The sequence below is a fragment of the Oncorhynchus mykiss genome, chromosome 16, assembly GCF_057628025.1.
Source record: "Oncorhynchus mykiss isolate SJ-2025 chromosome 16, ASM5762802v1, whole genome shotgun sequence".
NCBI lineage: Eukaryota > Metazoa > Chordata > Actinopteri > Salmoniformes > Salmonidae > Oncorhynchus > Oncorhynchus mykiss.
The window spans coordinates 65,787,805-65,810,046 of NC_143037.1; the positions used below are offsets into that span (position 1 = coordinate 65,787,805).

Sequence of the window (22,242 nt, forward strand, 5' to 3'; positions counted from 1 at the left end):
GTCCTAGGGCTCAGGTCAGTTGAAACTGGAACAGCAGCACGGCCTGGTGGACTGGGGACAGCAAGGAGTCATCATGTCAGGTAGTCCTGAGGCATGGTCCTAGGGCTCAGGTCCTCCGGAGAGAGAGAAAGAAAGAGAGAAGGAGAGAATTAGAGAACGCACACTTAGATTCACACAGGACACCGATTAGGACAGGAGAAGTACTCCAGACATAACAAACTGACCCTAGCCCCCCGACACATAAACTACTGCAGCATAAATACTGGAGGCTGAGACAGGAGGGGTCAGGAGACACTGTGGCCCCATCCCCGGACAATAACATTTTCACGTGACTAAAATGGGACTCAAAATTCAAAAGGCACTTGCACTCTTGAGCTTTTTGTTTTGCAGGTGCACGGTAACAGTTTAATAAAATGAGAAAAAGGAAGAAACCCGCAGACTGCTCTTGATAGTATCTTATAAGCTTTACGTATCGGCCTCACGGCTTATTAAGTGATACTATCAAGAGCAGTGTGCGGGTTTCTTCTTTTTTCTCGCTAAAATGTGACTAAAATGAAAGGGCATTTCATTGACTAAAAATACCTGCTGTTTTTCGCATTTTGACAACTACACTAAGTCATTATTCAAATGACAAATGTGATCGGAGCTGTGCTTGAATACTCATACTAACCACACTGTTTGTGACATAAATTGAGTATGTAGTATGCTTATTTGTCATCGTATGGATATAGGTTGTATGCCAAAAGTTCCAGGATGTTGTACTACATTCTCCATAATACGGAGTATGCAAGCAGTGGACACTATTCTGTGCTTTTACGGCCCACAATGCAATTCTTCAGCAAATGGGCGATGCGTGCAAAAATTTTTGAATAAAATGGCCGAAAATATGCAGCCGAAGTCCGACGAGAGCGGATGCAAATTCATTGATTTAACTAATTATGACAAATGTTAAGAAAACGTTGAGCAATGTAATAAAGTAATGAGCTTTCAAATAAGTTACAAATAAGTTGTGAAGTTTGGGGCTGTTTGTAGGACACGTGGAAGAGGAAACTGATTAGAGGGCAGCAACAGGGGGCTATGGTAACCACAACGTATCAGCATCCACACTCCATCCCCATATTACTGAGAAGCTTTCTGAGCCTTAGGTTAGTACACACATGCTCAGATTTGCACACACACACACACCTAGCATTGATCTTATTTTGACTCCCACAGCCACTGCTCAAAAAGGGATAGCAAATCCGAAAGACTTGTGTCTTGTCATTACCAGAAAAAGTATTGTAACCCCATTAGGTTAATGTGATTGTGTACAGGTATGTGTTTTGTATGGATTGTGTGTATATGTCTGTGTAACTGCTTATTTTTGCAGCTGTGCCTGCCTGCTTGCACAGATCTGGGGAAGGGTACCAAAAAACATTCTGAAGCATTGAAGGTCCCCAAGAACACAGTGACCTCCATTTTTTGTCATTATGAGGTGCCGCACAATTGGCCCAACGTACCCCAAGGGGTAAAACAAATGAACACTGGTTCACACCATAGAGATACAGTAAATGCAATCATTATATTCATTATCTTATTTGGGATTGGAGAGGCATGTGGGGCATGTGGTGTGATGAGGTAGAGGAGGAGTGATTTGTGGAGTATTGTGATAGTGTGGAGGTAAACGGAGAGGTTCTAATAACAAGGAAATTGGGGTGAGGGATGAGAGGAAATAAAGGTGTTGAAGAAGGCAGAGGCATGGTGTTGTTGTGATAGGGGATAGTGACGGATGTTATCTGCTGTTGTGATAAGGGATAGTATAGTGATGGATGTTATCTGCTGTTGTGATAGGGGATAGGGGATAGTGATGGATGTTATCTGCTGTTGTGATAAGGGATAGTGATGGATGTTATGTGTTGTTGTGATAAGGGATAGTGACAGATGTTATCTGCTGTTGTGATAGGGGATAGGGGATAGTGATGGATGTTATCTGCTGTTGTGATAAGGGATAGTGATGGATGTTATGTGTTGTTGTGATAAGGGATAGTGACAGATGTTATCTGCTGTTGTGATAAGGGATAGTGATGGATGTTCTGATAGGTGATAGTGATGGATATTATGTGTTATGTGCTGTCCTGATAAGGGATAGTGATGGATGTTACATGCTGTTGTGATAGGGGATAGTGATGGTTGTTCTGATAGGTGATAGTGATGGATATTATGTGTTGTTCTGATAGTGATGGATGTTATGTGCTGTCCTGATAGGGGATAGTGATGGTTGTTCTGATAGGTGATAGTGATGGATGTTTTGTTGTTGTGATAGGGGATAGTGATGGATGTTATGTGTTGTTCTGATAGTGATGGATGTTATGTGTTGTTGTGATTTGTGATAGTGATGGATGTTATGTGTTGTTCTGATAGGTGATAGTGATGGATGTTATGTGTTGTTGTGATTTGTGATAGTGATGGATGTTATGTGTTGTTCTGATAGGTGATAGTGATGGATGTTATGTGTTGTTGTGATAGTGATGGATGTTATGTGTTGTTCTGATAGGTGATAGTGATGGATGTTATGTGTTGTTGTGATAGTGATGGATGTTATGTGTTGTTCTGATAGTGATGGATGTTATGTGTTGTTAAGCTAGGTGATAGTGATGGATTTTATGTGTTGTTCTGATAGGTGATAGTGATGGATGTTATGTGTTGTTGTGATAGTGATGGATGTTATGTGTTGTTCTGATAGGTGATAGTGATGGATGTTATGTGTTGTTCTGATAGGTGATAGTGATGGATGTTATGTGTTGTTGTGATAGTGATGGATGTTATGTGTTGTTGTGATAGTGATGGATGTTATGTGTTGTTGAGCTAGGTGATAGTGATGGATTTTATGTGTTGTTCTGATAAGGGATAATGATGGATTTTATGTGTTGTTCTGATAAGGGATAATGATGGATTTTATGTGTTGTTCTGATAAGGGATAATGATGGATTTTATGTGTTGTTCTGATGAGGGATAATGATGGATTTTATGTGTTGTTCTGATGAGGGATAATGATGGATGTTATGTGTTGTTGTGATAAGGGATAATGATGGATGTTATGTGTTGTTGTGATAAGGGATAGTGATGGATGTTATGTGTTGTTGTGATAAGGGATAATGATGGATGTTATGTGTTGTTGTGATAAGGGATAGTGATGGATGTTGTTTCATGACATGGACCAGAAGCACAAACATGTAAACAGTGCAGCAGTCCCCATGGACAAAGTATATGTAGGGTTGTCTAAGGCTACTGAGATGGGTACAGGTATATATGGTTTTTGGTGTTAATTATTGGAAAAATATTCACTGGATACTGAAGACCTGTTTATTGAGTCAGTGATGTAGATGGTCACATGTTACCACATGAAGCCCCACCTGAACAGTCACATGTTATAGGTTTAGATCCTGGGCATCATATACTCCATGACCAAAAGTATGTGGGCACCTTCTCGTTGAACATCTCAATCTAAAATCACGGCAATCAATATGGTGTTAGTCCCCTCTTTGCTGCTGTAACAGCCTCCGCTCCTCTGGGAAGGCTTTCCAGTAGATGTTGTAACATTGCTGACAGAGACTTGCTTCATTCAGCCACAGGTAGGGCACTAATGTTGGGCGATTAGGACTGGCCTGTAGTCAGCATTCCAATTCATCCCAAAGATGGTCGATGGGGTTGAGGTCAGGGCTCTGTGCAGACCAGTTAAGTTCTCAACAAACCGTTTCTGTATGGGGGCATTGCCACGTCGGCCCACTACTACACAGTGTGTTCCACTACTACTACTACTACTACTACTACTACACATTGTGTTCCACTACTACTACTACTACTACTACTACTACACATTGTGTTCCACTACTACTACTACTACTACACATTGTGTTCCACTACTACTACTACTACACATTGTGTTCCACTACTACTACTACTACACATTGTGTTCCACTACTACTACTACTACTACTACACATTGTGTTCCACTACTACTACTACTACTACTACTACTACTACTACTACTACACATTGTGTTCCACTATTACTACTACTACTACTACTACTACTACTACTACTACTACTACTACTACTACTACTACTACTACTACTACTACTACCACTACTACTGCCACTACTACTACTACTACACATTGTGTTCCACTACTACTACTACTACTACACACCCACTACTACAAGTACTATACTACTACACACACCACTACTACACATTGTGTTCCACTACTACTACTACTACTACACACCCACTACTACAAGTACTATACTACTACACACACCACTACTACAAGTACTGCACTACTACAGGTATTACACACCCATGACTACAAGTACTACACACCCATGACTACAAGTATGACACTACTACACACCCACTACTACCCTACTACAAGTACTACACTACTATACACCCACAACGACAAGTACAACACTATTACTCACCCACTACTACATGTACTACACACCAACAACTACACAACCACAACTACAAGTACTACACACCCACAACTACAAGTACTACACTACTACACACCCACTTCTACAAGTACACTACTACATACCCATTACTTCAAGTATGACACTACTACACACCCACTACTACAAGTACTACACACCCACTACTACAGGTACTACACTACTAAACCCACCCTACTACAAGTATTACACTACTACACACCCACTACTACAAGTTCTACAAGCACTACACACCCACTACTACAAGTACTACACACCCACTGCTACAAGTACAACATACCCACTACTACAACACTACACACTCACTACTACAAGTACTACACTACTACACACCCACTACTACAAGTACTACACTACTACACACCCACTACTACAAGTACTACACACCACTACTACACACCCACTACTACAAGTTCTACACTAATACAATTACTACACTGCTACACACACTCTACTACAGGTACTACACTAGTAGTAGTTTGTGTAATTTGAGTTGACTACAGAGATAGTATCATGACCATGGCTAAAGTGTTCCTTCACCTCCCATCTGACTGAACCTCTATCTCAGAGTCTCAGCCCCAGACCCAAAAGGTTTGGATGACATCACTGGTTACTCCACTGTACGGCGAGGAAGTCACAGGTGCGTGCAGATGAGGCTCCTTGTAACTAATTGCAGAATACCGTGATTAGATTATCTTCTTCTTCCTCCTCATCCTTTACTTCTAGTCATCTACCTGTCTGTTTCATGTATTCTCTCTCTCTGTTCTGTCCAGCTGTTGTATGATGCACATGTTGGTAAAAAGGAAAACCATTATTATGGTTCAATTGTAGGGTAGATAACAGAGAGAGATTAGTGAAGAGAGAGGAGAGAGTGTACGTGTGTCTGAATGCGTGTGTGCACGTGTCTGTTTGTGCGTGTGTGTGTGCGTGGTGCCAGACAGGTGGCAGGAAGTGGTAGGGTAATGAGTAGTGAGGTCAGAGACCCCTCTAAAGGGCTAGAGTAATTAGAATTCTGAGGAACAGCAATAAATCTCATTAAAAAGATAACATCCTCTACTAATTTCTCTTTTATCCATTGCTCTCTCTTTCTCTCTACTCTGCCATCTCTTTCCTCTGTCTCTTCTATCTCCTCTCATTTCTCCAAAATGTTTTCTCTTCCACACAGTTGTCTCCTCTCTCTTCCTCCTCCACCTCTGTCTCCATCCCCTCCCCTCCTGACCCTTCAAACTGCTTTCGTCCCCTATTCTGTTTCATTGCTCCAATCATCTATGGTCATATGTCCTTGTCCTCTTTTTTATTTTATTGCACTGTCCTTCACCTTCTCTTAACCCTTCTGCCCTCTATCATCAGCACCCTCTACTCTCACCCCCCGTCTCTCTCTATCATCAACCCCTCTTCTACCCCCTACTCACTGTGGAAGTCAAGCCAGAAAAAAGCCATTGCGTTGTTTGCTCTATAACCTGTTAGTTCATATGCCTTGCGATTGTAATATATAAGCCTAAAGCCGAGACAATAAGACAGTGGCAGAATAAATTCAACCACACCTTTTTTTCATCACAAAACCGGAGAGCAACCTCTGTCTGGTGAAGTCCACAAAGCATATTGCATGTAAACAAACAGTTACATGACCTAAAGCATGGTCAAGAAAGTTAATGTTTCTGACATTTTTGGACTACCAATCAACTAATGATTTAGAACCACGGAGAATTGCTTCAAGTCGCAAAGAAAACAGGTTCTGCCTCCACTATTCCAGCACCATTTCAACATCATCAAAACACATATGTTTAGTCTAATACGACACCATTCTTTCACAAGAAATTCCGTAATGTGGTATTTTGTTGATAGTGGTGGAAAACGCTGTCACTCCAGAATCTCTCATAAGTGTTCAATTAGGTTTAGATCTAGTGACTGAGAAGGCTATGGCATAGGGTTGACATAATTATCATGCTCATCAAACCATTCAGAGATCACTCATGCCCTATAGATGGGGGCATTGTCATCCTCAACAAGCTCTCAAAGAAGTTAAGGGTTAAGTTTAGGCACTCATTGGTTAAGGGTTAAGGTTTGGGATAGGGCTAAAACATTAAGTTTAGGCCATAGGAGGCTGCTGAGGGGAGACCGGCTCATAATAATGGCTAGAACGGCGCAAATGGAATGGCATCAAACATCTGGAAACATACCTCACACCATACAAACAGAAAGAACTGAACTAAATAGGGAGCTGATGAGACCAGGTGAGAAAGGAACACAGGTGAAATCAATGAACAAAAATGAAAGACAGGGCTAAGTTCCAGAACACAAAGAAAAAGAACACAAGATTGACTAAGAAAAGAAAAGCAGAACCTTACAAGTGGCAGGTCATTGGTAACAATAGAAAGAGGGCCCAGAGAGATGCCCTGCACTTGATCAAGGCAATTTAGCCTAATTGCTCCTGTAAATTGTTCTGGATTAGAGCATCTGCTAAATGACTCAAATATTTAATTCAAAATGGTTACGGTAAGGGTTAAGGTTCGGGATAGGGTTAAAATAAAAAATATGTGTTTAAATGCACAACATTCTGATCCTCAGGTCCAATTTCGACATCGATCTTGAACCTGGCTGGTCATCTTATAGGAGCATAGCCATGGTAGCCAAAATACCCAGCTTTTTTATAGATGACCCTAAGCATGATGGGATCTTAATTGCTAATTAACTCAGGAACCTACTCTCTTCATTCCTTATCCCCTCCCTTCCTCCCTCCCTCGCTTCAGCCAGACTGTAGCATGTGGAGGTAAGCCTGGAGAAGAACACCTGAGGAGATCACCGCAAAGAGAGAGTGTGTGTGTGCATGTGTGTGTTTGTGTGTGTGTGGCGGTAAGCCTGGAAAAGAGCACAGAGCAGAAGAATCCAATATGGACAGTAAATATATTTTCTTTAAAAACTTTTAACACTCCAGGCTTGTTACACACACACACACACACACACACACACACACACACACACACACACACACACACACACACACACACACACACACACACACAGAGAGAACGAGAGAGAAAGAAAGAGAGAGGGATAAGGTTATTGGAGTTTGTTTAGAAATCCTTAGAGGACTCATATAATTCAAGTCAATACTCTGGGGTATTGCCGTTCCTACAGTATAATCGAATGAGCATTTCTTCAATTAAATGTTCAATTCAATATACTTTATAGACATGTAACGTAAAATACTTACATTGTCAAAGTAAACACACACACTATGCAAACCATCACAAGCTACTCAAACCTTTGCTCTCGGTTAACAATGCACACATCGATATATTAACTAACTGTAACGTACAGTATGTATTAACTACTAATATGACAAATAGATAGCTCCCACATACTTATCTGAACAGAGCATTAAAACATCAAATCTACTGTATGTTTGATTCAGAGAGGTTGGGTTAAATGCGGAAGACACATTTCAGTTGAATCTATTCATTTGGACAACTGAATACAGTAGGTATCCCCCTTTCCTTTCCACACATATTGAAATGCTAATATGTTATAGTTGCCTAACAAGCATAGATCCACACATTGAAGTGTGTGTATTGTTTCATTACGGTTGGTGACTAGCACCTCCACATTTCTATAAGTTGTGAAGAATCGGCCACACCTTTTTGACATGGGTTGGTTCTGTGTCTAAAGAAGGTAGGTGACGGACAGGTGTGCTGGGTGTGTGGTCCCTCACACCAGGTGATGTGCCATAATCATGGGGTGGAGAGCCCACCTGGTTATTACTCATAATTACAATTCAGGGCACACCCCCTACATTCACTACACACACAAACAAATGAATGAATGCAAGCACCCAACGACCATGGTTCATCGTTCTTTCCTCTGATGATTTTACAGGGAGGCATTTAGTAGGGGAACAAGTGTTATTTATGCCCAAGGACACTCCTCCTCTCTTCTCCACTACAGTCATAACGTAATACTACCAAGTCTCCCCTTCCCTCCTTTGAGTTCAGGGAGTCTCTATGAGGGAGGTTGAAGGCCTCTAGTACATCTCTAGGTCTGTCTGCTGGGCATCTGGGCTCTGGTACTGTTGGTACTGAGTCTACATTGGTACTTAGAACAGACTATAGTGCAGACAGTACAGAGGATGTATTTCTTTATATCTGGCTCTATCTTAAAACAATTATACCGGCACACTGTTTAGAAGCCTCCTGAGTAGGGCTGTGGCGGTCATGACATTTTGTCAGCCGGTGATTGTCAAGCAAATAACTGCCGGTCTCACTGTAATTGACCATTCATTAACATAAACACGTTTAGCATCTCATGGCTTCCACATATAGCTTACAAGCCACTGATGCAGACCTTTGGAACATCTACATCTTAGAAAGTCCAATATATCCATGTAATATAGCCTACACCATCACAATAAATCACATTATTTATTTTTAGACAGGTCTAAAGAAACATGGTATGAAGAAAATGTAGTCTATTTCAGAAGAACAGAATAGCATACTCTGAGTTGTCCTTATGTTAGGCCATGCTCTGGCTATGCCATATGGCTGTGGGCTACACTAGTTCATTTAGCAGACAAGATTTGCTTAGTATTTTGTGGCATTATTTTATATTATGAAGAATACAATTGAAACAAAGCTGAATAGAAAGGATATCTTCCTGTGTTAAGTTCTTAACAAAGAAACAGGTATTACTATATGCGTAATTCAGAGTTACAGTGCCTTGCGAAAGTATTCGGCCCCCTTGAACTTTGCGACCTTTTGCCACATTTCAGGCTTCAAACATAAAGATATAAAACTGTATTTTTTTGTGAAGAATCAACAACAAGTGGGACACAATCATGAAGTGGAACGACATTTATTGGATATTTAAAACTTTTTTAACAAATCAAAAACTGAAAAATTGGGCGTGCAAAATTATTCAGCCCCTTTACTTTCAGTGCAGCAAACTCTCTCCAGAAGTTCAGTGAGGATCTCTGAATGATCCAATGTTGACCTAAATGACTAATGATGATAAATACAATCCACCTGTGTGTAATCAAGTCTCCGTATAAATGCACCTGCACTGTGATAGTCTCAGAGGTCCGTTAAAAGCGCAGAGAGCATCATGAAGAACAAGGAACACACCAGACAGGTCCGAGATACTGTTGTGAAGAAGTTTAAAGCCGGATTTGGATACAAAAAGATTTCCCAAGCTTTAAACATCCCAAGGAGCACTGTGCAAGCGATAATATTGAAATGGAAGGAGTATCAGACCACTGCAAATCTACCAAGACCTGGCCGTCCCTCTAAACTTTCAGCTCATACAAGGAGAAGACTGATCAGAGATGCAGCCAAGAGGCCCATGATCACTCTGGATGAACAGCAGAGATCTACAGCTGAGGTGGGAGACTCTGTCCATAGGACAACAATCAGTCGTATATTGCACAAATCTGGCCTTTATGGAAGAGTGGCAAGAAGAAAGCCATTTCTTAAAGATATCCATAAAAAGTGTTGTTTAAAGTTTGCCACAAGCCACCTGGGAGACACACCAAACATGTGGAAGAAGGTGCTCTGGTCAGATGAAACCAAAATTGAACTTTTTGGCAACAATGCAAAACGTTATGTTTGGCGTAAAAGCAACACAGCTCATCACACTGAACACACCATCCCCACTTTCAAACATGGTGGTGGCAGCATCATGGTTTGGGCCTGCTTTTCTTCAGCAGGGACAGGGAAGATGGTTAAAATTGATGGGAAGATGGATGGAGCCAAATACAGGACCATTCTGGAAGAAACCCTGATGGAGTCTGCGAAAGACCTGAGACTGGGACGAAGATTTGTCTTCCAACAAGACAATGATCCAAAACATAAAGCAAAATCTACAATGGAATGGTTCAAAAATAAACATATCCAAGTGTTAGAATGGCCAAGTCAAAGTCCAGACCTGAATCCAATCGAGAATCTGTGGAAAGAACTGAAAACTGCTGTTCACAAATGCTCTCCACCCAACCTCACTGAGCTCGAGCTGTTTTGCAAGGAGGAATGGGAAAAAAATTCAGTCTCTCGATGTGCAAAACTGATAGAGACATACCCCAAGCGACTTACAGCTGTAATCGCAGCAAAAGTTGGCGCTACAAAGTATTAACTTAAGGGGGCTGAATAATTTTGCACGCCCAATTTTTCAGTTTTTGATTTGTTAAAAAAGTTTGAAATATCCAATAAATGTCGTTCCACTTCATGATTGTGTCCCACTTGTTGTTGATTCTTCACAAAAAAATACAGTTTTATATCTTTATGTTTGAAGCCTGAAATGTGGCAAAAGGTCGCAAAGTTCAAGGGGGCCTTTCGCAAGGCACTGTATTTATGCAACTTTAGTTGTGATGCAAATGTTGGGCTATATTTAGATTTTTAATACATTCTAAGGCGGCGTGATACAACTCTAATGATGATTCGAAAAAAAATAGCATGGAAGGCATGAACTATGCTTTGTTTCTTGAGCAGGCTGCACACACTTCATCAGTCTCTCATTCACAATTTGACAAGCACTTTATAATATTCTCACCAGACCTCAAATTTTCTGGCAGCATCCCCCTTGTTTGGCCGTAATAACCCCTAAAAAAATCCATGCCTTTTGTGGCCAAAGTGGCCGTTGTGTCCTCCGGCTGATTATAATCATTATAATTCCCTTTTAAAAGCAATGAGGCTGATGTAACAGATCAGAACGTTTAGCTTAAAATTCAGATAAACCATTAGGCTATTTCTTATGCCAGTTAGACTCTACACCGGTTGTACATTCATTTTAAGGAGTTATTTGGCCTCTTTATTTGTGATACAAACCTTATCAAAACATATAGACCTGCGGACTAGGCTACATGATGTGTGTGACTATGATTTGAAAATAGAAGCGATGTGCTGAAATAAAGATTATAGAATCCCCATCTTTTTAAAAGAGGCCATCAAAACTTTGTTTTCTCATACAATTGCATAGCCTACAGAAATATTGCACAACATGAGCTCATGGACTCTCATAAATTGTTTGATATGATTTTCAAATACATAAGCATTGATCTCAGAGTGATTAGAGGTACAATGGAGTGCTGAGTACCAGGCAGTTAGCAAGTTTGGTATGCTAGTAATGACCATGAGCAGCATCAGAGCTTGGAGCCACCTAGTTACTGTGACTAAACGGTCACATGGAATTTGACTGTGATCATGACTTCTGACTTCCGGTGTGGTGGTAATACAGTCACCGTAACAGTCAGTAGAGGATGCCTAGTTATTCTTTAAAAGTGCCTTCCTTACCATCTTAAATAGGCATGCTCCATTCAAAAAATGTAGAACTAGGAATAGATATAGTCCTTCAATCACTCCAGATCTGTCTGCGATCTGTACGCTCTCGTTGGTTGGCCCTCGCTTCATACTCGCTGCCAAACAAACTGGCTACAGGTTATCTACAAGTCTCTGCTAGGTAAAGCCCCGCCTTATCTCAGCTCACTGGTCACCATAGCAGTACCCACTCATAGCACACGCTCCAGCAGGTATATCTCACTGGTCACCCCCAAAGCCATTTCCTCCTTTGGTCGCCTTTCCTTCCAGTTCTCTGCTGCCAATGACTGGAACGAATTGCAAAAATCAATGAAGGTGGAGACTCATATCTCCCTCACTAGCTATAAGCACCAGCTGTCAGAGCAGCTCACAGATCACTGAACCTGTACATAGCCCATCTGTAAACAGCCCATCTACCTACCTCATCCCCACACTGTATTTATTTATTTATCTTGCTCCTTTGCATTCCAGTATCTCTACTTGCACATTCATCTTCTGCACATCTACCATTCCAGTGTTTAATTGCTATATTGTAATTACTTCGCCACCATGGCCTATTTATTGCCGTAACTGCTCCTGAGTTGTAATGTTTCAACCTTACTGCATGGGTCATAGTCCTCTTATCTTTCATATGACTTAGGTTAAGAATTATTCCTGGCTATGTGACATCTGCACAATTTAGTTTTTTGGGGGGCAAAAACTAAGTTCATGAAAAATCTTGGAATTTTTGCTTTCCAAATAGTGTATGGCAATCATAACGTCTGGCCTGCTTGGACCTTTGTATGATTATTTGGAAAAGTTAGCAAGTACCAACAAGCTTCCTAAAGATGCCCTCAAAGATGCCCTCTGGTGGTAAGAACAAGTTAATGCCTAAATGTAACCGTAAACATGAAATTAATTAAATCTAATTCTGACAGTGAGAATGTGATGTTGTTGGTATGGGCAGCATGATGCGACTATAGGTTATTGATGAGTTGTAAAAAAAAAAGCTTGCACTCTATTCTTTTTTTCTTTTTTTCTTTTATTTCACCTTTATTTAACCAGGTAGGCTAGTTGAGAACAAGTTCTCATTTACAACTGCGACCTGGCCAAGATAAAGCATAGCAGTGTGAACAGACAACAGAGTTACACATGGAGTAAACAATAAAACAAGTCAATAACATAGTAGAGAAAAAAGAAAAAAAGAGGCTATATACATTGTGTGCAAAAGGCATGAGGAGGTAGGCAAATAATTAAAATTTAGCAGATTAACACTGGAGTGATAAATGATCAGATGGTCATGTACAGGTAGAGATACTGGTGTGCAAAAGGCATGAGGAGGTAGGCGAATAATTACAATTTAGCAGATTAACACTGGAGTGATAAATGATCAGATGGTCATGTACAGGTAGAGATACTGGTGTGCAAAAGGCATGAGGAGGTAGGCGAATAATTACAATTTAGCAGATTAACACTGGAGTGATAAATGATCAGATGGTCATGTACAGGTAGAGATACTGGTGTGCAAAAGGCATGAGGAGGTAGGCGAATAATTACAATTTAGCAGATTAACACTGGAGTGATAAATGATCAGATGGTCATGTACAGGTAGAGATACTGGTGTGCAAAAGGCATGAGGAGGTAGGCGAATAATTACAATTTAGCAGATTAACACTGGAGTGATAAATGATCAGATGGTCATGTACAGGTAGAGATACTGGTGTGCAAAAGGCATGAGGAGGTAGGCGAATAATTACAATTTAGCAGATTAACACTGGAGTGATAAATGATCAGATGGTCATGTACAGGTAGAGATACTGGTGTGCAAAAGGCATGAGGAGGTAGGCGAATAATTACAATTTAGCAGATTAACACTGGAGTGATAAATGATCAGATGGTCATGTACAGGTAGAGATACTGGTGTGCAAAAGGCATGAGGAGGTAGGCGAATAATTACAATTTAGCAGATTAACACTGGAGTGATAAATGATCAGATGGTCATGTACAGGTAGAGATACTGGTGTGCAAAAGAGCAGAAAAGTAAATAAATGTAACGCTCAATGAGTGAATGGGTGTGGAGTCAGGCGCAGAGAGCAAAGGATGAGGGAAAAAACACGCTTTAATGTCCAAAATCAAAAAGAACAAAATAGTTATACCCAACACAGGCGTAACTATTACTACAATAAGTACCCTTAGGCAAAAATACCAGGACAGCGAGAAAACCCAACAAAACACTAACACCTCTCACAAATCCGGAAGAACAAGCCCGCACAAACAGAAGCGGGCTAAATGAACTTAAATAACACCACCCTAACAACCAAACAATGAACAGGTGAAAACAATTAGACAAAACCAAACGAACACGGAACAAAGGATCGGTGGCAGCTAGTAGACCGGCGACGACGACCGCCGAGCGCCACCCGAACAAGAAGGGGAGCCACCTTCGGTAATATTCGTGACAATAAATATAAACAGTATGTTTGAAGTTGGTGAGGGAGATAAAAGTCTCCAACTTCAGTGATTTTTGCAATTCGTTTCAGTCACAGGCAGCAGAGAACTGGAACGAAAGGCTTGGCGACGAATATGGGTTTGGCGACGAATATGTAGCGAGGACCAGCCGACTAGAGCATACAGGTCGCAGTGGTGGGTGGTATAAGGTGCTTTAGTAACAAAACAGATGGCATGGGATAAACTGCATCCAGTTTGCTTAGTAGAGTATTGGAAGCTATTTTGTAGATGACATCGCTGAAGTTGAGGATCGGTAGGATAGTCAGTTTTACTAGGGTAAGTTTGGCGGCGTGAGTGAAGGAGGCTTTGTTGCGGAATAGAAAGCCAACTCTAGATTTAATTTTAGATTGGAGATGTTTGATATTAGTCTGGAAGGAGAGTTTACAGTCTAGCCAGACACCTAGGTACTTATAGATGTCCACATATTCTAGGTCGGAACCATCCAGGGTGGTGACGCTAGTCGGGCGTGCGGGTGCAGGCAGCGAACGGTTGAAAAGCATGCATTTGGTTTTACTAGCATTTAAGAGCAGTTGGAGGCCACGGAAGGAGTGTTGTATGGCATTGAAGCTCGTTTGGAGGTTAGATAGCACAGTGTCCAAGGAAGGGCCAGAAGTATACAGAATGGTGTCATCTGCGTAGAGGTGGATCAGGGAATCGCCCGCAGCAAGAGCAACATCATTGATATATACAGAGAAAAGAGTCGGCCCGAGAATTTAACCCTGTGGCACCCCCATAGAGACTGCCAGAGGACCGGACAACATGCCCTCCGATTTGACACACTGAAACTCTATCTGCAAAGTAGTTGGTGAACCAGGCAAGGCAGTCATTACAAAAACCGAGGCTACTGAGTCTGCCGATAAGAATATGGTGATTGACAGGGTCGAAAGCCTTGGCCAGGTCGATGAAGACGGCTGCACAGTACTGTCTTTTATCAATGGCGGTTATGATATCGTTTAGTACCTTGAGCGTGGCTGAGGTGCACCCGTGACCGGCTCGGAAACCAGATTGCACAGCGGAGAAGGTATGGTGGGATTCGAGATGGTCAGTGACTTGTTTGTCGACTTGGCTTTCGAAGAACTTAGATAGGCAGGGCAGGATGGATATAGGTCTGTAACAGTTTGGGTCCAGGGTGTCTCCCCCTTTGAAGAGGGGGATGACTGCGGCAGCTTTCCAATCCTTGGGGATCTCAGACGATATGAAAGAGAGGTTGAACAGGCTTTGGTTGAATAGGGGTTGCGACAATGGCGGCGGATAGCTTCAGAAATAGAGGGTCCAGATTGTCTAGCCCAGCTGATTTGTACGGGTCCAGGTTTTGGGTAAAGGAGAAGCTGGAGAGGCTTGGGCGAGTAGCTGCCGGGGGGGCGGAGCTGTTGGCCGAGGTTGGAGTAGCCAGGAGGAAGGCATGGCCAGCCGTTGAGAAATGCTTGTTGAAGTTTTTGATAATCATGGATTTATCGGTGGTGACCGTGTTACCTAGCCTCAGTGCAGTGGGCAGCTGGGAGGAGGTGCGCTTGTTCTCCATGGACTTTACAGTGTCCCAGAACTTTTTGGAGTTAGAGCTACAGGATGCAAATTTCTGCCTGAAGAAGCTGGCCTTTGCTTTCCTGACTCACTGTGTGTATTGGTTCCTGACTTCCCTGAACAGTTGCATTTCGCGGGGACTATTCGATGCTATTGCAGTCCGCCACAGGATGTTTTTGTGCTGGTCGAAGGCTGTCAGGTCTGGAGTGAACCAAGGGCTATATCTGTTCTTAGTTCTGCATTTTTTGAACAGAGCATGCTTATCTAAAACGGTGAGGAAGTTTCATTTTAAAGAATGACCAGGCATCCTCAACTGACGGGATGAGGTCAATATCCTTCCAGGATACCTGGGCCAGGTCGATTAGAAAGGCCTGCTCGCAGAAGTGTTTTAGGGAGCGTTTGACAGTGATGAGGGGTGGTCGTTTGACTGCGGACCTGTAGCGGATACAGGCAATGAGGCAGTGATCGCTGAGATCCTGGTTGAAGACAGCGGAGGTGTATTTGGAGGGCCAGTTGGTCAGGATGACGTCTATGAGGGTGCCCTTGTTTACATATTTAGGGTTGTACCTGGTGGGTTCCTTGATGATTTGTGTGAGATTGAGGGCATCTAGCTTAGATTGTAGGACTGCCGGGGTGTTAAGCATATCCCAGTTTAGGTCACCTAACAGAACAAACTCTGAAGCTAGATGGGGGGCGATCAACTCTCAAATGGTGTCCAGGGCACAGCTGGGAGCTGAGGGGGGTCGGTAGCAGGCGGCAACAGTGAGATACTTATTTCTGGAGAGAGTCATTTTTTAAATTAGCCTCAGGCTACTACTACACAAGCTGTTCTCTCATCAGGTGATCATATTTTCACCCATCAGTACTATTCTTAATTAAATCTTGTCTTTACTAATATGTAAAATTAGTTTAGATTTAGAATGGCTGATTATCAAATCGCCAGGAACAGGGGCAGGGGAAAAAGACATCTGTATGCAATGGAATAGCGAATGGAGGCCGCTCTCCCGTGGTTTGTTTTTTCAATCATGCAGGGTAGGCTACTCCATTTTGATAGAATGTGCTTTATATGAGCAGCTGAGAAATACATATACATATATATTTTTAGTGGCAACCGTCAAATCTCAGGTTTAATACTGCCCAAACTATTTATGTCACGGGCTTTCCATCCTTCTTCCTGCAGCTACCCAGTGCTTAATTTGGGAAACCAAATGAAATCTTTTCGGGAACATCGATAGTAACATGTTTTCACAACTAAACGTATTTCATTAAACTGTTGATAGCCCCGTTCTATACTAAATTCACTATAATTGTAGGCTAACTCCGTAAGCCGCCCTGCACAATAACTGAACCAACAGCATCCCCTAGGCCTACACATTCTCTCCCAGATTCATGGATAGAAAGTTTGGAACGTAGCATACAGTAACCAGTCCATCCAGTATGCGTAATAAAACAGTCCACACTCAAAGGCGATTACTAGAATGTGTTGAATTTTGGAGTATTACATACAAAATACATCTTAAATATGTTTTCTTTTAAAGGTTTTCCTGCCGTGTGTAATATCCGGCAGATGATTAGGCTATGTAGATTGCATAACGGCACAATATAATTTTTTTTTTTTTGGGGGGGGGGGGGGGGCCTTGGGCTCATATATAGGCCTATACATAAGCTCTAATATGGATGTTTTGAATTAATCATCCCCTTAGAAATCGCTGTCCATTTGGACTTCTTTCTTCAAATTGATCGAGTGAGGTGAGTTTTAAAAGCATGATACTGTATTGATGTGATTTTCGATTGCATTTGCTTGACATCAGAGTGGTTAGAGACTATAGAGCGCCGAATACCAGGCCATTGTATTTAAATGTAACCTTTATTTAGCTAGGCAAGTCGGTTAAGAAAAAAAATCTTATTTATAATGACAGCCTAGAAACAGTGGGTTAACTGCTTTGTTCAGGGGCAGAACGACAGATTTTTACCTTGTCAGCTCGGGGATTCGATCTAGCAACCTTTAGCGACCTGATGATTATTAGAGAGTTGGGTACTACTAACGCATGCCCAGAGGGCATAAGAGGAGATTACCGTGACTCAGCGGTCACATGGAAGTTGACTGCAGGTCATGACTCATGACTGCCGGAGTGGCGGTAATAAGGTCACCCCAACAGCTGTACTGCGGTAGGAGGCATCTACTAAATGAGGACCCACTGTAAGTAACCAGGGAAACGCTCCTACCTGATGAAGCACGAATCACATGATACACAAGCTCTGTTTCACTGCAAATGAGATACTAGGAATTCCTACAAGTATTCCTAGGAGTCTAGGAATACACTGCCTCTCAACTGACTGAATGTCTTGCTCTCTCTCTCTCTGTCGCTCTGTCTCTCTCTCACACACACTCACAAACTCACTCTCTCTATACTCTGAGTTTGTAATATCTTTCTATTGTATGCTCAGAATACACATACAGTATGTTATCAATGTTCTCTATCCTTTCACCAGACGTCACAGCTTAAAAAAGTATTTGCTTTTCCTGAAGGTCCTATCACAACAAACAGTAGTGGAATATTGCTTCAGCAGTAAGTATCTTTGTAGGACATTGCAACTCAACTCAAGTTAATAATTGTACCCAAGCACTGTAGAAGTCCTAGCTCTATTCAAATCTCCACTAAGGGAGCCCAGACCTTTCACTATGAAGAACTACTTAGCCCCTTTGCAGAAATCTACAAAATAAACTGATCACAATTAATGGGAAAACCACATATGGTGTATAGGTGTGAGAATTTTCCTTTTAATGAGGCAATATAAATGTGATGTTACTGTATTGTGACTAAAATGAAAGGGCATTTAGTTGACTAAAATGGCCTACTGTTTGTCATTTTTTACAAAAACTACAGTAGACTAAATAATCATTCAAATTATACAAATGTGACTAAGACTTAATGATATTTTAGGCAAAATGACTAAGACTAAACTAAATCGAAAAAAGACTGGCAAAATGGATTGTAAATAGGGTTAAAACATTAAGTTTATACATTCATTCAGAATGGTTATGTTAAGGGTTCATTTTCTGGATAGGGTTAAAACAGTGTTTAGATATTCATTCAGAATGGTTAACCTAAAGTAAACATATATCACTGACAGATAGATAGACACACGGACACACACACGTATAGCACACAGGCCCTTGCTTATCTTTTTGGAGTGAAGAGTTGTATGGGAGAAATGCCATGAGCCATAAGCCAGGGCCGCCGAGTCTCATACACTACCAATTACTGTGTGGAAAACCAATCAGACACACACACACTCTCTGATCTCCTCACACACGCTCTCATCAATTCACATGTTCACATATCACATGTGCATCAGTGGAGGCTCCTCAGAGGAGGAAGGGAGGACCATCCTCCTCAGTGAATTTCATAAAAATGTCAATACTGAAAGATAAAAAAGACATTATTTTTAGATGAAACTATACTAAATATATTTACCTCACCAAATAATCGATTAAAACACACTGTTGTGCAAAGACGGTCTACAGTAGCCTCAGCAGCACTCTGTAGGGTAGCACCATGGTGTAGCCAGAGGACAGACAGTTTCCGTCCTCCTCTGGTTACATTGACTTCAATACAAAACCTAGGAGGCTCATAATTCTCACTTCCTTATATAGACATAAACTGTAATTATGGCCACTTCCAAACTTTCAGAGGTCTTGCAGCATGAACTGACATGCTGTCCACCCAATAAAAGGACCAGAGAATGTATCTGGTACTGAAAGCATAAGCTACAGCTAGCTAGCACTGCGCAAAATATGTTGAGTAGTTGACTCAAAGAGAAAGACAATAGTTGAACAGTTTTTAAATACATTTATTTAAAAAAATAAGGAGAAGCAAGAGAGAAAAAGAGAGAACATCCTCATCAGTCAATTTAATAAAAATAAAAATAGTGAAACATTAAAAAGTGATCATTTTTAGATACACAGTATTTATTACAACTTCTGAAGGACGTCCTCCAACCTATCAGAGCTCTTGTAGCATGTACTGACATGTTGTCCACCCAATCAAAGCATCAGAGAATGAGATGATCTAGTACTGAAAGGATAAGCTACAGATAGCTAGCCCTACAGTGCATAAAATGTGGTGAGTAGTTGACTCAAAGAGGGAGAACACAATAGTTGAACAGTTCAAGAGAGAGCTAGCAAATGCAGCTAGCTAGTTTAGCCTACTCAAACACCCGGCTCAAACACATAGGACTGCTAGGTTAGCTAGCTGGCTATAGCTATACAACACTGGAACTCTTCCAAGTCAAGGTAAGCTTTAAATGTATTAATTTATTGCCACTGGGGCCTGCCGGTATGACTGCTAAACTGCTTGCTGACTGTACTCAGTAATGCATTGTTGTAGCGGGTTTACTAATGTGTTAGTTCTAGTAGCTATGTAGAGTAAGACGTTACTAACATTGTTAGCTAATATGGTGACAACAACGTAGGCTGTGTGTAGGGGTTAGCATTTATGATATGAATGTTTGGCTTTTTCGCCTGGTCACAGACAGCTGATGTGTTGTGCACTGATGAGCAAAGGGGAAAGGTGAGAGGAGGAGAGAGCGTGATAACGATTTATACAATGAGCAATATGTTCATGCTGTTTGTATATGGCTGTTATGAAAGTGAACTGTGTTTGTGTGTGATCAGAGGTGTATTCTTTCCACTGATTCAGTTGGATTTTTTTTTTTAAATGAAAGCAAACGGAACGAAATGGGGATAAACATACTTAGATTTGTCCAATAGAAACTCTTGTTCGCAACTTTTTGACTAATGAGGACACCATAGATCAGCTAGATGCAGGAAAGAGTGTGCAAGGCAGTAATGAACGTATGTGTCACTGTTTGTCACATTTATTACTCAAATTTCTCTCGACCTGTTCACATACGTTCTAACCATTCCTTCACAGGCTAGGTTGAAACAACTTCATGCTGGGTAGAGGGAACATGTTTGTATCATGTTGTAGCCTAAACCTATTGTCATGACTTGGCCCTTTCTGGGTGTAGATCGTGGATCCCACCCCCTCTCCTAAACGCAGGTTTTGTTTTCTCAGGTCTTGTTATCTCAGGTCATACATTTCTGGCAGAGACTCTCACCCTGGTCATGCAGAAAGAGAGGGAGAGAGCAAAGAGAGAGAACAAAGGACTTCACTTGGCCAAACTACTAAATCCCCAAAATGGGAGAATTAAACAATTTCTACTTTTGAGAATGTGGGAATGGTTCGTGGACACTGAAGGAAAAATTACGACGAGTGTGTATCATTTGGTGATTTCATGAAGGACAGGAAACACACATAACTGTATCTCAAAAAGTGTACACTTCCCAGCTGTCAGGTTTACATCTAAATATTGTGAAACGTATGTGGTTAAACATGAACTATTTGCAAAAAGTTGTAATGTGATGTTAACCTTCTATATGAGAGTTTGGATTTTCATATAAAGATTAACTAGTCAGTGGCCACACCCCCGTGAGCCCAGACATCACATTAGGCATCATGGACCGCACTAAGGTTGCAAATGGTTCAATTTCTAAGACCAAAACATGCCAGGTGACACTGGTGTGTGAAGTGGTTTAAACTACAAAGAGACCCACAGTAAGCTGGACATCTCGAGTGGTTAAAACCTCTACAAACAATAAGACTAGAAAACCATCCCTTGTGGAGCTTTGGCTACACGGCTAGAAATGGTTAAACTCTGAGACTGTCGAGTCACTACAGAATAAGTGAGAAATTCTAGACAACACAGCTAGAAATTACATAAACCTAGGAAAAGAATACAGATAACCGCCGAAACATCTATCTACGAGAACATTTCCGAATGGAAATCTGAAGTATCCATTCTAACAACCATGACATACTTTGATCTTCGGGGAAATGCAACCAGAGAGACTCCGATGAACTCTCCCACAGACCGGATTTCCACAGAGAAGACAACAACATCAGGGCATAAATATAAATTGCAATTTCTTTTCGAATGTGTGGTCGTTCATGTAAAGTATTAGCAATTTCTATGAGTGTAGTAATCCTCTGAGTTTTCCGCTCTTGAACCGCCCTCCCCTTTCTTTTGTCTACCAAGCCGTCATATCAGTTTCGTCCGCTAGGGACTTTCCTTTGTATCATGTAACAACCCAATGTATAATATCTATTTTGTTGTTATGTATTTCTGTGATTTGATTAGTTAGTAAATGAATAATTAAGCCAATTTGTATATTGCTTATTCATAATTTATGCTAGGGTTCGTGCAGAGAACCAATAATTTCATGACATTCAGATGAGACTGATAGAAGGTAAAGAATAATTAATGATGGACTGCTATTGATATAAAAGATCTTCAGATCTTTAAGAGCGTATTCGGGAGATGGCCGCTCTATTTAAACTATTGCTTCTGTGGTGCCCCGGATTCTTAATGAGTA

The 22,242-nt window shown here is 41.3% G+C and overlaps 1 long non-coding RNA gene across 1 annotated transcript; it reads left to right on the forward strand.

Moving 5' to 3' along the window:
- Positions 1-19,881: 19,881 nt before the first annotated feature.
- LOC149976959 (uncharacterized) lies at positions 19,882-22,031 on the forward strand. The gene is made up of 2 exons (XR_016487481.1): positions 19,882-20,100; positions 20,885-22,031. It is a non-coding gene; the product is annotated as an uncharacterized LOC149976959 (long non-coding RNA).
- The last annotated feature ends 211 nt before the right edge of the window (positions 22,032-22,242 follow it).